The sequence below is a fragment of the Schistocerca gregaria genome, chromosome X (genome assembly GCF_023897955.1).
Source record: "Schistocerca gregaria isolate iqSchGreg1 chromosome X, iqSchGreg1.2, whole genome shotgun sequence".
Lineage (NCBI taxonomy): Eukaryota > Metazoa > Arthropoda > Insecta > Orthoptera > Acrididae > Schistocerca > Schistocerca gregaria.
In genome coordinates this window covers 283,488,642-283,504,777 of record NC_064931.1, presented here as the reverse complement: position 1 = coordinate 283,504,777, position 16,136 = coordinate 283,488,642, and the positions used below count along the sequence as shown (strand labels likewise).

The 16,136-nt window shown below is 43.1% G+C and overlaps 1 pseudogene; it reads right to left on the bottom strand.

Annotated features, from left to right (window-relative positions):
• Positions 1-12,601: 12,601 nt before the first annotated feature.
• On the bottom strand, positions 12,602-12,719 carry LOC126299775 (5S ribosomal RNA; annotated as a pseudogene).
• Between the last annotated feature and the right edge of the window lie 3,417 nt (positions 12,720-16,136).

Sequence of the window (16,136 nt, the reverse complement as noted above, 5' to 3'; positions counted from 1 at the left end):
CAACCACACGCACGATATTCTCACATGGCTTTCCCTCACCTGTCAAACTGTGTGTAGCAAGTTAACAACTAATGTACTGCGGCCTGTCGACTCGTCCATTTGTCACCCCATCCTTTTCTGTAACGCCTCCTTTCACCCCATCACAACAACGTTTTGAGTCGGTTATCGCTGTCACAATTCTCTCAGTAGGACGCCAAACACAGACGTTAAAAGGGCTTTCATAGCAAGTGTCCCTTCATCTGGCAAAACTGCAAACGTCTTCTTGCCTTTAGGTTTACACCGTGTTTGAGTCTGTGGCCGTTTCACACTTCTCAACTGTAGATCGCCGCTCGCAGGGTGCCAAGAATTTCTACTCTTCTAACGTGTAATGCCGGCTGCTGGAGCGCCACAGGAGGTCTCTCGATCATGAACACATGTTTTTCAGTTTTTCACTGGACTTGGTAGGTTGGTAGATGCCCCTTTTTAGAATGAGGCGATGCGCTTGTCTTACAGTATCAATTTTCTTTACCTCCTCTTCGAAATCAGCAATAACGTTATCAAGTCATAGTCTTCGTATCCTTCTTGCAATATACAGATATCCTGTTGAGTGCGATCCAGTTCGCCCACTCTGCTTGGTATCCAGAGTTGGGGCAGTGGAAGGGGGCTGATCATATCACGGTTCACGTGACTGACAGGCCTCGCAGCGCTTTCAGTTCGGGCAGTCAACCTTAATACACAATCTTCGTCCTCCAGAAATCGAACGCCGATTCGAAATAGTAAGTACTGCTTCCCTATACACACAGCAGGATTCATATTTGTTACAAAATCACAACGGCCACTTACTCCAAACACTTCCTCTTTTCCCAAACATGCTTAAACTTTGAACACTAACGTTATAGTAATTCTCAATCATATCATAGTAAGTCTCAATCATGCCAGTACTTGATTAGCTTCTCTCATTCATTCGAAAGTCGATCATCGAGTAGGAATCTTTATAGAACAAGAAACGCACTGCAGCTACTACACATTCTCGATGCTGTTATAGCCCCTGTTTAGGTTTGTTTAGTTTTTATTATTCAAAATAGTATAGAACTGAGTTACAGTGCCACATGGCGGGCTGTCTTGATAACAGAGTGACGCTGTGGACAGAACACAAAAAATGTATTGCTGTGGTTGTGGTGTGTGCCATACCAAGTAAACCCATCTTTCTAAGGAACTACACTGATGTCCAAAATTAAAGAAATACCCTGCTATTTCCCTGTCCTGTGTCAAATCATATAGACTCTGAACAGCTGTCCTTACGATATTGTTCTGCACGGAAGATGGCATTCCGATCAACGGACAACCACGCCACCAATGACGTCAGGGCGCCTATCAAGAGGGGTAGTGTTTGCTAGGAAGTCCCACATTCACAATTGCTGTGTGCACAGTCATAGAAGGTGCAGTATGACATTGAGATGACACCTACAGAATCTCTGCTGTGGAGGGCCACAGGAAGACGGGAAGCAGGATAGTTGCAAACTGGTGTGGCCCAGTGGCTTAACGTGAATCGAAAAACTCAATGCAACGAATAGCATAACTCACCCAAGAATCCGCTCTCTGTAAAAACTTTCAGTACATGGTAACATTTTCGTATTCTCCTCAATATAGGCTACACATGTAGGTGCGAAAGACCATCATAGCCATGTCAGCAATTTTAAGGCTTAGCAAAAATTTCTTGAAGTATGATGATGGCCATACCTATTGTATCACACTTTTCTGTGTTTACAGCTGTCTAGAGAACTGATGGATCTTCATCGCAGTTACGACGTTCTTCGGATTCTCAGACGACTGCAGTGAGCAGAAAAATTTTGACTGAAATAATCGTGCATTATACCGTTTAGATGGCCCTCAGCAGATGTATAAGAGCTTAAGGAGGTAAAAGACTTACTGTGGTTTAATGACGAAGTTCTGAAAATGCTGAGAAAACACATATTGTTGAACTGTCGGTTCAAGAAAGAACGGGGAAATATCAGAAGTCAAGAGTTCGTAAAAACTGCGTGACTATAAAATGTCAGATGGGCGAAGCGTATGTCTGGCTCTCCACAAAAGCAAAGAGCAAGTCGAAAGCTTCTGTTATGTCACTCCTCGACCAGTCTGGTGTGACAACAGAGGACGGCAAAAGGATATCCGAAGTTTTCAATTTCACTTGCAAAAAATATTTCACGTGGGAGGATCGTACTAACATAGCAACGCTTGACCGTAACACAAACTCACTGGAAGAATCCTAAGGAAATACAATCCGAAAACAAAGGAAGTAGGTTACAGTACGCTTGTTCGACCACTGCTCGAATACTGTACAGCAGTGTGGGATCCGTACCAGATACCGTTGAAAGAAGAGAGAGAGAAGATCCAACGGAGAGCAGCGCGCTTCGTTACAGGATCATTTAGTAATCGCGAAAGCGTTACGGAGATGACAGATAATCTCCAGTGGAAGACTCTGCAGGAGAGACGCTCAGTAGCTCGGTACTGGCTTTTGTTGAAGTTTCGAGAACATACCTTCACCGAAGAGTCAAGCAGTATATTGCTCCCTCTTCCGTATATATCGCGAAGAGACCATGACGATAAAATCAGAGAGATTAGAGCCCACACAGAAGCATACCGATAATCCTTCTTTCCACGAACAATACGAGACTGGAATAGAAGGGAGAACCGATGGAGGTACTCAAGGTACCCTCCGCCACACACCTCCAGGTGGTTTGTGGAGTATGGATGTAGATGTAATTGTAGATGTAGATGTAGAAACTCCGGCACGGGAGACAAAGAATTAGCTGTACTGATGTTGACAAGTAGATTAGACTGATGAACAAATAAATCGCCAGGTCCAGATAGAGTCGCAAAAACGGTTTTATAGAAAGTACTGTTCGGCATTGGCCTGTTACTTAATCCCATTATATAATATGCTATATACAAGAAATGTAAGAAAAAAATTGATTCGGAATATAACATGTCAATATTTTTAACGTCGATTTTCTGCAGAAATTTTGAGCATACTCTAAGTTCGAACATATTTCCTTCAGAGGGCAAAGCTCCCGTCCACAAATCAACAAGGATTTAGAAAGCATTGCTCGGGCGAATGGAGTGAATGTAGGAAAAGAGCGGATTAATTGGATAATATTTCTATTTCGTATGCGAAATGGCAGCATGCTGTGAAAGTGGGAAAATGTAAGTTTAATCAAAGCAGTATAAAAAGATCCGGCAATTCTGGAGTACAACAATAGCGGGGGGGGGGGGGGGGGGCTGTGTGACACAATCACGTCGATTAAGTATCTAGGCCTTTCGCACCATATCGTCCGAAATGGATCGAGCACGTAAGATGGTTGAAAAAAGGCGAATGGTCAACTTTGGATTATTGTGAGAATTGTAGAGAATTGTAGGTCATCTATAAAGACGACCAGACACAGAATATTGGAACGATCCTTTCTTGAGTATTGCTTCAATGTTTGGGATCCCCACGACGTCGGCTTACAGGAAGACATAGAAGCAATTCAAAGGTGTGCTGATAGATTTTTTTGGTTACATCAACACGAGAGTATTAATAAAATGCTCCGCGAATTCAAATTGGAATCCTTGGAGGCAAGATGACAGTATGTTCGCCAAACACTGTTTAGAGAGGTTGGATAATAAACATTTGTTATAGATTTCGGAACTATTCTATTGCTGCAGACATACACCTTACTAAAAATCGCGAAAACGAAGTATGAGAAAACACGGCCCGTATGGAAGTATGTAGGCAGTCGCTTTTCCCTCATTTCATTTGCAAGTGCAACATGAAACAGAGTGATTAGCAGTAGTACGATGTACCGTCTGACTTTTCCCGTATGTTGGTTTGTGGAGTATGGATGTAGATGTAGATGAATAATGTTACTTAGGATACATTGTGATTCTATTTAAAACATCGCTATATCCTACAAATCTGATTTCATCAGAATGGATTATTCCTTTACACTTAAAAATGGAGCAGCTGAAAATCGAAAAGCACACTGCTAGGAAATGAAATATTTAACATTTGAAAACTCCAGTATAAAAAATTTTCTTAGATGTTAATCTCACATAGACACTGAAGGTCGGAATTCACATTTTAAATTACTAGGAAACAAGTTACACAATTCTGTACTGAGGTGTTATTCATGCTATATCAACACATGCAAAATAACATGTCATAGTTTTTTTTCGCAATCTGTCATCGGATATGTCATTTGTTTTAGGAATAAAGGAAAGCACTACCGTTCTAGAAATAGACGAGCCAATCGGGGCCGACAAAGCGCCCTGTTATCCACAGCCAATGGTTGCATTGACATGTGGTAGGGAAGGGCGTGGGGATATCACACCGCTCTCCCGGCCGTTGTGGGTTAGGAGATCAGGTGCCACTACTTCTCATTCAAGAACTGTAGCTCCTCATTTGGTATCATGAGGCTGTCTTTACCACGTTCCATTTCTCCCACGAAGGAAACATCCCTGGTGGAAATGGGAATCGAACCCAGGTGTCCTGCACGCCAGTCAGCATTGCTTTCAGAGGGAAGTTCATATAACATGCGCTAACTCTGATAGGGATGGTGAAAAAAGTACTTGGGTACATGTATACTTCGTAGCCATAAGCCTCAGAAATTACAATTTTGATTGGTCATTCTGACCATACGTTTACGAAAATATAATATTCTTGTACAGCAGACTCAAGTTATTTCAAGTAAGTCACTTAGCATTGCATACAACACAAGAAAGAGAGCATATATCAAGAGTTCCACACAATGATTTAAATACATGGATAGGATTCATCGTGGTTTGCAAATGAAAATCTGATATATACTAAAAGACAGAAAACGTGTTCAGTACGAAAATGAAACCAGAACTAAGATAATGTTGATAACATTATATTCGACTTACTAAGCAATTTATTTTCCATATCAGGGCTATATTAGTAATAGGTTTCTGTAATTCGCACTTTGGTATTTATGCTATAATAGCAACAAAATTTTTGTTATCTCCTGCATTTATACCAAATAATTTAGAAATATATGTCATGGGAGGAGTAAATCCAAATTAACAATTTGTACTAGCCTAAAATTAAAGAGGCACTTGGAGAACAGAGTAGCAGATATACAAATATCAAGAGTTCCGATGGAACATGAGTACTAAGTAAAAGGGGAAAGCTGAATGGTGGAAGGAGTTTGTACAGAGTCTATACAAGAGAGATGAACTTGATTACAGTATTATATGAAGGAATGAGGGCGCAGAAGAACATAAGATGGCAAATAAGATACTGCGAGAAGATTTTGACAGTGTACTGGATGACCTAAGTTGAAAACAAGGCCCTGAAATGGATGAAATTTGTCAGATCTACTGACAAACTTCGGAGAGCCAGCCATGACAAAACTATTTCATGTTGTGTGCTAGATGTATGAGACAGGCGAAATAACTACGACCTTTGAGAAGAGTTTAATAATTCCAGTTTAAACAAAAGCAGATGCTGACACTTGTGAGTATTATCGAACTATCAGTTTAATAACACGTGGTTGCAAAATACTAACACGATTCCTTTACAGAAGAAGAATGGGAAACCTTGTGGGAGGCACGTTTGGGTTTCGAAGAAATTCAGGGATATGCGTGGCAATACTGACCTCACAAATTCTCTTACAAGTTAGGTAAAGAAAAGGCTAACCCACGTTTATTGCATCTGGAGACTTAGAGAAAGTTTGTGATAGTTTTGTCTGGAATACTCTCTTTGAAACTCTGAAGGTAGCAAGGGTACCATATACGGAGCGAAAGGCTATTTACAAGTTTTACAGAACCCAGACAGCAGCTGAGGGGCGAGAAAGGGAAATAGTGGTTGAGAATGGAGTGTGACAGGGTTGCAGCCTGTTCCCGATGTTACTCAATCTGTACATTGAGCCAGCAGTAACGCAAACCTAAGAAAAATTATGACGAGGAATTAACGTTCAGGGAGAAGAAATGAAAACTTCGAGGTTTGCCGACGAAACTGTAATTCTGTCAGAGACAGACGTTATCTAAGTTTCCCTTTTCTACTTTGGCACAAGACAAACTGGTGCCCATTCCGTGTGCTGAACAATAACTAAAGAAGAAAACGATTATCTTCTGTTTCAGCAATTATTATGTTTTTAATGGTTGCGTATTAAATAACGATTATCTTCTGTTTCAGCAATTATTATATTTTTAATGGTTGCGTATTAAATAAAGATAATTAGTTTGGAGCTATGCACTAACGCATATATTTCTATTTGGGAAGAACGTGTACGTGATACCGAAATTAAGCTACCCTCACGTCCCGGAAAATGAAACTAGACTGCGTGTATGTTTTGTACTACTGCTACAACAACAACAACAACTACTACTACTACTAATAATAATAATAATAATGAGTGAGTTTATTATTTCTTTCTGATCAAAGCGGAAAACATCTCTGTCAATGCGCGAAATCAAGTCCGAATTCAAACGCATATTCCGGTGTTCTTGTGTTTCGTTCACGCTCTTGTGCCGTTAAACTGAGGTGCACGCTGGCGTAACTCTCCTTCAGCCAATTTGCACACGGAATAATTTGAACAGCGCTGCATGCGGCATTGGCCAGCTTCCAGCGGTCTGCCTCACTAAGCCGCATCAGTAATATGGGCCGCTATTAAATTTTCCTGAAGTGGTCCACCGGACCGTCTCTCACCCTACCGTCCGATCGTGCAGCTGGCTCACCCTACCATAAAATACCACAGAATTCCTACGGTTTTATTTAATGTACAAAAATCGACAAATTTGTAACACCACTTTCTCACTTACATCAGTTTCATTTCTAAAACTAGCCATGAAATTAAATAATTTTTACAGAAGCTAAACAACATGTATCACATGTTTCTACCTCAACGAAATTGGTTACTTTCATCACTGGTATTGTCAGAAATGAAAACTGTTCCACCTGGACTCTTAGTAAAAGCCGGCCGCTGCGCCCGAGCGGTTCTAGGCGCTTCAGTCCGGAACCGCACTGCTGCTACTGTCGCAGGTTCGAATCCTGCCGCGGGCATGCATGTGTGTGATGTCCTTAGGTTAGTTAGGTTTAAGTAGTTCTAAGTCTAGGGGACTGATGACCCCAGATGTTAAGTTCCATAGTGCATAGAGCCATTTTAACCATTCTTGGACTCTTAGTAAATATGTTTTTGTGCTTATGATCGCATTTTCCACTATTTCTCCACTCTCACGCAACAGCTCCTTATGCAGTGCATCAATTTGTACTTTTTTTTCTTACAAGAACAACTTCTTCGTGTCAGTCAAATCTACATGTTTACAGTGCGTAAGAGAACATAATTCCATGTCATCTCTACGAAAGGACGTTGCACTGCATCTAATAACTCTTAGCGATTTCATGTCGTACTGCACACATGTTTTTCATTGTTTTATTATTCACGTGGAATTCACATCTGATCAACAGTACCCGGACATCCCTACGTACAGCGGAATTGACCAGTAGACGTCACGAGGGAGGCACGTGTCTGTATAAAGGGAGGGGCGGTGTACCGTGTTCTCAGAAGGGAAGCTGCAACAGCAGAATGGATCGCTCAGGAGTGGTCGTTAACTTTGAACGTTTACTATTCCTCGAATGTCACCTGAGTAACAAATCCGTCAACAAAATTTCAACACTTCTATGGCTGCATAAAGGGATTGTTACTGATGAGATTGTGAAGTGGAAATACTTAGCTTGTATTTATCGCGAATCTCTTGTCCAAGTCCCGTGCTACTGGAAAAAAGAGCAGGTGACCCCTGTATGTAAGAAGGGTAGAAGGACGTATCCTCAAAATTATAGACCAATATCCTGAACATCTGTTTGTTGCAGGATTCTCGAACATATTCTCAGTTCGAATATACTTATTTTCCTTGACACAGAGAAGTCGCGGTCCATTCATCAGAAAGGCTTTAGAAAGCATCTCTCCTGCGAAACGCAACTCGCCCTTTTTCACATGATATCTGGTGAACCATTGATAATGGGTATCAGACGGATACCATATTCCTTGACTTCCGGAATGCGTTTGACTCGGTGCCCCACTGCAGGCACCGAGCGAGGTGGCGCAGTGGTTAGCACACTGGACTCGCATTCGGGAGGACGACTGTTCAATCCCGTCTCCAGCCATAGTGATTTAGGTTATCCGTGATTTCCCTAAATCGTTTCAGGCAAATGCCGGGATAGTTCCTTTGAAAGGGCACGGCCGATTTCCTTCCCAATCCTTCCCTAACCCGAGCTTGCGCTCCGTCTCTAATGACCTCGTTGTCGACGGGACGTTAAACACTAACCACCACCACCACCCACTGACGGCTCCTAACTAAGGTACGAGTATATGGGATTTGTTCCCAAATATGTGAGTGGCTCGAAGACTTCCTAAGTAATAGATCCCAGTACGTTGTCCTCGATGGTGAGTGGTCATCGGAGTTGAGGGTATCATCTGGAGTGCCCCAGGGAACTTTGGTAGGTCCGCTGTTGTTTTCTATCTACATAAATGATCTTTTTGATAGGGTGGATAGCAATGTGCAGCTGTTTGCTGATGGTGCTGTGGTGTAAGGGAAGGTGTCGCCGTTCAGTGACTGTAGGAGAATACAAGATGACTTGGACAGGATTTGTAATTGGTATAAAGAATGGCAGCTAACTGTAAATATAGATAAATGTAAATTAATGCAAATGAATAGGAAAAAGAATCCCGTAATGTTTGAATACTCCATTAGTAGTGTAACGCTTGACACAGTCACGTCGATTAAATATTTGGGCGTAACATTGCAGAGCGATATGAAGTGGGACAAGCATGTAATGACAGTTGTGGGGAAGGCGGATAGTCGTCTCCGGTTCATTGGTAGAATTTTGTGAAGATGTGGTTCATTTGTAAAGGAGACCTCTTAAAAACACTAACACGACCTATTCTTGATTACTGCTCGAGCGTTTGGGATCCATATCAGGTCGGATTGAGGAAATTTAGAGAACCAGCATTTGAGGCTGACTGCAGTACAATTTTACTGCCGCCAACTTATATTTCACGGAAAGACTACAAAGATAAGATAAGAGAGATTAGGGCTCGAACAGAGGCGTTAGGCAATCATTTTTCTCTCATTCTGTTTGGGACTGGAACAGGGAGAGAAGATGCTAGTTGTTGTACGAGGTACTCTCCGCCACGCATCGTATGGTGGATTGCGGAGTATGTATGTAGATGTAGATGTAAAGGAAAAGGAACAACGACATCTAGATCAAGATTACGCAAACGTCATGCACTGACGGATAGGGACCATCGATGATTGCTGAGGATGGTTGTACATAAACTGCATGAAAGCTACGGAAGCAATCACTTGTGAGCTACAAACTCCTACCAGTACTCCAGGAAACATAATTATTGTGCGTATAAAGTTAAAAAGAATGTGGTTCAAGTGTCACTCCTCACACGCCAAACATTTCTCTAGCCAGTGCTGTGTAACGCTTGAGGTAATGGACAGAGCTACGCCACTGGACAGTAGGTGCCCGGATACTAGTGATCTGAAGTTGAAACGTCCCCTTAGAAAAATTATACAAGAATGTGTTTAAACTGACACACAATATTTTTAGCGCAACGGAATCTGAATTCCAAAAATCCCTACGAAAGTATGGCCCTGACTAACATTAACCTATACGTTTCACAAATCACTTACCTCCACCACTGCTGGCGGCTCACCTCCAACTGCGCAACGCTACGCGCTGTTAGCATCCAGCTGCCGCTGCCCAACACTACAATGGCAGACAACAATGCCAACCAGCCACAGACTGCACACGGCACAGCCAGTGATTTTCATACAGAGCGCTACGTGGCGGCGGCGTTACCAATAAAAAAACCTAAACATCCTACTTACAAAGTGAAGAGGTTTTGGTTTGGTGATTGCTTCGTGACCTTCACCTGCTATAATGTGTAGTGTCAACAGTGAAGTACGAAGGACGTGGTCTTCCGGTAAAGGGGAGTTTTTCGCGGAATACATATCTGATTGCTGTTCTCTTACTCTCCTTAATGATGATGATGAGGTGACATATTCTGAAGAGCATAGGGAACAATGCGGGGGGACCAGCACCACCGACCAGCCACTATCCTAGCTGAGGAGGTTTTCCATTGCTTTCCTCCGACAGTAATGGGGATGAATGATGATGATGAAGGCGACACAATAACACCCAGTCATCTCGAGGCAGGGAAAATCCCTGACCCCGCTGCGATTCGAACCCGGGACCCCTTGCGCGGGACGCGAGAACGCTACCGCAAGACCACGGGCTGCGGACACTGTCCTTAAGAAAGTGTTAAATGCAGAACGAGATGCAAGAACATTACAGCTCTGCGTAATGCGTACAGTAGCGAGCACTTGCTGGGCAGTGCCTGCTCTCTGAGCATGACAATACACCCTGTCATGAAGCAGACTCTGAGGCTATGATTGATAGAAAATAACATTCCTGAAATTGGATGGGCTGCACAGAGTCCTGACATCAACTCAATGAAACACCTCTGGGGTGTAATAGAACGTCGATTTCGCTCGAGATCCCAGCGTCCACCATCATTACCTTCTCTGGTTTCGGCTCTTGACGAGGAATGGACTGCCATTCCCCCACAGACATTCAGACACCTAAATGAAAGTATCCCCGAGAGAGTTCAACTTATGATAAAGACGAAAGAGGGATACTCCCAATATTAACGTCTTCTAATATGTGGATCCTGGATATGGTCAAATAGTATACGTAAACATGACAATTATATTGATAATGAATATGCACAGATGTGCTTGATAGTAAACTGTTACTTGAGAATGAAACAATAGCCGAAGCCACGATCTTATATACGTAAATACATTTAATAACACTCTTGGCGGAAACACGTTGTCGTTTACAAAGTACTGTTGCAGTGTGGATGCAAGTAAACAGAGAAGAATTCCTCAGTTCTACGAACGACTAAGTACAGTAAACATCGTAACACAAACAATTTAATTTGGGAACTTGTTTTCTGACGTATCTGTAACGTGCTTGCGTTTTCTTTGCTTTTTCTGTGCTAATATAAAACTTTTGGACGTGTGTTTCGTCACTGATATGTTTCTAATAGTTCTGTTGAGTTGATTTGCTATGAATTTGAATTATTTACAGTTCAGACGGGGGTCGATTACTGGCGTTCGTTTGGTTGGTATGTAAGTCAGGAAAGTGGTAGTAGTAATTAAAGGTATTATGTCGACTGGCATGTCAGCATACATCGCGGTACTACGACGTGTGTCCCTGGTTATATGGTTGGCACAGCAACACTGGGCATTGCTGTTCTTCTTGTATTTTACATTATTCTTCTCTCAGGTGAAGGAGCATAAAAACCTATGAGTAGTGAAGCCTCTCTGCGCAATTTGTACATTAAGTAGTTCCAAGATTCGTCATTCTCTTGCGAAGTATTCCTTTACTTTGGGCGCGCTGTAGATGGTTTGTGTCAAGACCACAGCTGCTGAACATGTTAATGAAAGCAAAGTTAAACACATTTAGAGAGGTAGAAGACAGTACAGAATTTCATACCAGGTAAGATATGAACTGGCTGTCTAAGCAGAAAATGTTTGATGGGTGGAAGATCAAGTGTCATGCCCCACAACACCGTAAAACAATATCCAGCATATAACTAGTTTAGTGAACAAATAACGTCTGCTTCGATAGCATGGAAATAAAAGCCAAGAATGCAGTGGAATGAGTAACATAATAGGTGCAAAACAGAATTGTTTAACTACCGTAGGTTTTCGTAGGCCGTCATAAGTGAACGTAGTTTTCCTAGTAGCTTTGGTCAGTAAACTTCGTGAGCGCATTACCTGTACATTTCGTGTGTTGCATACCTATCGGGCATTACCTCATAATGACCGTTTTCTTTACGTATGCGAACAGTAACATATTACATTCTCCTAAAATCCGGAAGCGGCGAATCACCGAAAAACTGAGTGAGCATATATGAAGGGAACCTAGGGAACATTTTTGTTCTTCATAGATACCCTCCTGTCTGCTACTTAAAAGTAAATAGTATTTCAAAAATGTTAAAATGTGTGTGAATTCCTAAGGGACCAAACTAATGAGCTCATTGGTCCCTAGACTTACACACTACGTAAACTAACTTATGCTCGGAACAACACACACACCCATGCCCGAGGGAGGACTCGAGCCTCTGGCGGGAGTGGCCGCGCAGTCTGTGGCACTGCGTCTCAATTCGCTCGGCAAAACTGTATTTGTAGCAAAATTGATGTTGTTAATGTTTAATTCAGATTTTATTATAAATTTGTTAGCTTGTAACGTGAAACAGAAGTATGTTGTAAAACTAAAGATTATCATACAGCTCTATAAGTGCAGTTTTCTCACCAAAAAGGTAAAATAAAAATAAAATAAAAGCACTCCGTCATCAGGCTACAAATGGCCCATCGGGACCATCCGACCCCCATGTCATCCTCAGATGAGGATGCAGATAGGAGGGGCGTGTGGTCAGCACACCGCTCTCCCGGTCGTTACGATGGTTTTCTTTGACCGGAGCCGCTACTATTCGGTCGAGTAGCTCTTCAATTGGCATCACGAGGCTGAGTGCACCCCAAAAAACGGCAACAGTACATGGTAGCCCGGATGGTCACCCATCCAAGTGCCGGCAACGCCCGACAGCGCTTAACTTCGGTGATCTGGCGGGAACCGGTGTATCCACTGCGGCAAGGCCGTTGCCCCAAAATAAAAATAAATGCAAAACAAAAATATATCAAACAGCACTTCAATACATCGTCGCACTTGTATAAAACGTATGTCTGGTATTTATAAACAACTTCCGCATCGACAATAACATGAAACTCTTGCCTTTGATCACGAAAACGAACGTTCACTTGAGGACAAACGAACAACCGCAATTATATACACATTTCTTGTGATTGTGGATTACTTTGGATACATAAAAACGCAGAAGTTACGTGATCATGTAATTTTTATTACATATAAAATGCAATTTATATTCTGTAAGGATATAAAATACACGATAGTCTAACACTGAATGATGTGCAGTTCTAATTGTGTGCAAAACAAACAAGCAAACAAACAAAAGACAAAGTGTACTAGTCGGCTCCCAGTTTCTGTCTTACACATTCATTTCTGTTTCTTTCCCTACCAATGCTACCAGTACTGCTGGTAATCCTACCATTTATTACGTGATTTATGTAGTGTATGAAAACTACGGATCCGTAGTTTTGGGAGAGCGTTACTCTAGTACAAAATAGCCGTGGATCACAGTAACGTTAGACTGGCACTAAGGGCCGAGGGCACTGGTCAGAGACAAATTTCACACAGAAAACGCTGGTGGAGTAGTCCTTTTGAAGTAAACTCTGCCTGGAGCTATGTCGGAACGAGCACTTCCTGGACGCTAGGTTCGGCTGTGATCACTAGCTGGATATTAAGTTCGTGGCCAGTTAAGTCTAAATCCGAGTATTAACGCCTGTTCTGAGTTATGTTCAGTAAGATAGCACTTAGAGTTTGGCGCCGAATACCGGATCGCCCAATTCAGAATAACATCACTAATGATGAACAAACTGTGCTGCTGCAGAAGCTAAGGTGTATGTATATCAGTCGGCATGAGAGCACGGAAGAAGTAACGACGATTAGTCCTAACAGCGGCGTTTGTTCCTAACGATGGACTGAGAGAACAATCCGGTTTCATGGGTTGAGTAGCATTCCTCACCCAGACCAGGGTAGGAACCTGAACTGACACGTGCTGTTCTGTCGCCGGCTTATGTACCTGCCAGCGGTGGAGTACAGTAGGAATTATTACACACATCAAAAAAAGTTTTCCATTACCCCGGTTCCCAGGACTCCTGAAGACAGCCTTTGACTGTGGATATTGTTCCAGTGACTGTTCAGAGATGTCACTAAACGTGCCCAAAGATGTAAAAAACCATGTATGAGCAGCGCTCATTAGACGGAGGGGGTCCAACAGCCGATTAGATCAAGTCATTCCACATGGAATGAGGTACAAGGCTCGTGTTGTCTGTAGTTCAACTATGCCTAGACGATCAAAACCACGATTAGATTGCGTCCGCATTCTCACTTTGTGCCAGGAAGGACTATCAACAAGGAAAGTGACAGATGTCTCGGAATGAATGAAAACGATGGTGTTCGGACGTGGAGGAAATACAGAGAGACAGGAACTGTCGGTGACGTGCCTCGCTCAGGCTGCCCACGGGCTACTACTGCGATACATGACCGCTACCTACGGATTATGGCTCGGATGAACCCTGACATTAATGCCACCATGTTGAATAATGCTTTTCGTGCACCCACAGACCGTCTTGTTACACCCCAAACTGTGCGCATTAGGCTGCGTGATGCGCAACTTCACTCCTGACGTCCATGGCGAGATCTATCTCTGCAACAACGACACCATACAGCGCGGCAGAGATGGGCCCAACAACATGCTGCATAGACCGCTCAGTACTGGCATCACTCTCTCTTCACCTATGAGTGTCGCATATCCGTTAAATCAAACAATCATCGGAGACCTGTTTAGAGGCAACGCAGTCAGGCTGAACGCCTTAGACACGCCGTCGAGCAAGTGCAGCAAGATGGAGGTTCCATGAACATTTGGGGTTGCTCTATATGGGACCGACGTTAGCCGCTGGTGGTCATGTAAGGCGCCGTATCGGCTGTACGACGCGTGGATGCCATCCTCCGACCGGTAGTCATTTCGGCATCATATTGGCGAGGCATTCGTCTTAATGGACGACATCTTGCACATCTTTCGAATGACTTCCTTCAGGATAACGACATCGCTCGACTAGAGTGGCGGTGGTCTCGCGGTTCTAGGCGCGCAGTCCGGAACCGTGCGACTGCTACTGTCGCAGGTTCGAATCCTGCCTCGGGCATGGATGTGTGTGATGTCCTTAGGTTAGTTAGGTTTAAGTAGTTCTAAGTTCTAGGGGAGTAATGACTACAGCAGTTGAGTCCCATAGTGCTCAGAGCCATTTGAACCATTTTGACTAGAGTGGCCAGCATGCTCTCCAGACATGAACCCTATCGAACATGCCTGGGACAGGTTGAATAGGGCTGTTTATGGACGATGTGACTCATCAGCCACTCTGAGGGATCTACGCTGAATCGTCGTTGAGGAGTGGGACAATCTGGACCAGCAGTGCCTTGATGAACTTGTGGATACTATGCCACGATGAATACAGGCTTGCATCAATGCCAGAGGACGTGCTACTGGGTATTAGAGGTACCGGTGTGTACAGTAATGTGGACCAACACCTCTGAAGGTCTCGCTGTAAGGTTGTACAGCTTGCAACGTGTGGTTTTCGTGAGCAATAAAAAGGACGGAAATGATGTTTATGTTGATATCTATTCCACTTTTCTGTACAGGTTTCGAAACTCTTGGAACTGACGTGTTTCAAAACATTTTTTGAAGTGTGTATTTCCTAGTCACGTGGCGCGCGGACTCGAGCAGGTTTCGTGTTGGTGGCTGTCTCTGCAGGCGCCGGTTTCGGCTCTTGTTTGCCGGTCTTCCTGCAATCCTGTCGTACTTGTGATGCTGAGGCGTGCAGATGCATTAGCGACTGCCAGCTTGAAGGAGCTTCGCGAGGTTTGTCGCTCAATTAGGCGAGAGCTTCCGACATGGCAGAAGAGATGCAATGAAAAACGCAAAATATGACCGATCTGAACAACTATACATATATATCCTCTCTGGCAGCCAGATATAATACATTGCCTAAAGGGTTAGATTAGGATAGAGCACACAGTGCAAATACAAATAGGAAAAGATCAATACGTTTTCAGGAATGGATATTCCTGTCTACAATAGGTTTAAAATTGAAAACATAGTAAAGGGAGAAATACAGCAAAAAAATTTATAAACAGATTTTAAAAAATGTACGGACAGTCGACAAAGAAGCAGAACGAATTCTGCCGCGAGCTGTGCATCGACTGTGACTCAACGGTCAGCGTTGTTGGCAGGCGTGATGAGGGCTGCCAGTTCAAACTCTACCACCTGCAGTTATTTGTTTTTCAGTACCTACCAGTTCTGGGAGGTTCTGAAAATTTCTTGTGTTTGCAATGCCTGTATATTCTGGAATATCCGATGTTTGTGTAAACAGCTGCACTTTCTGTT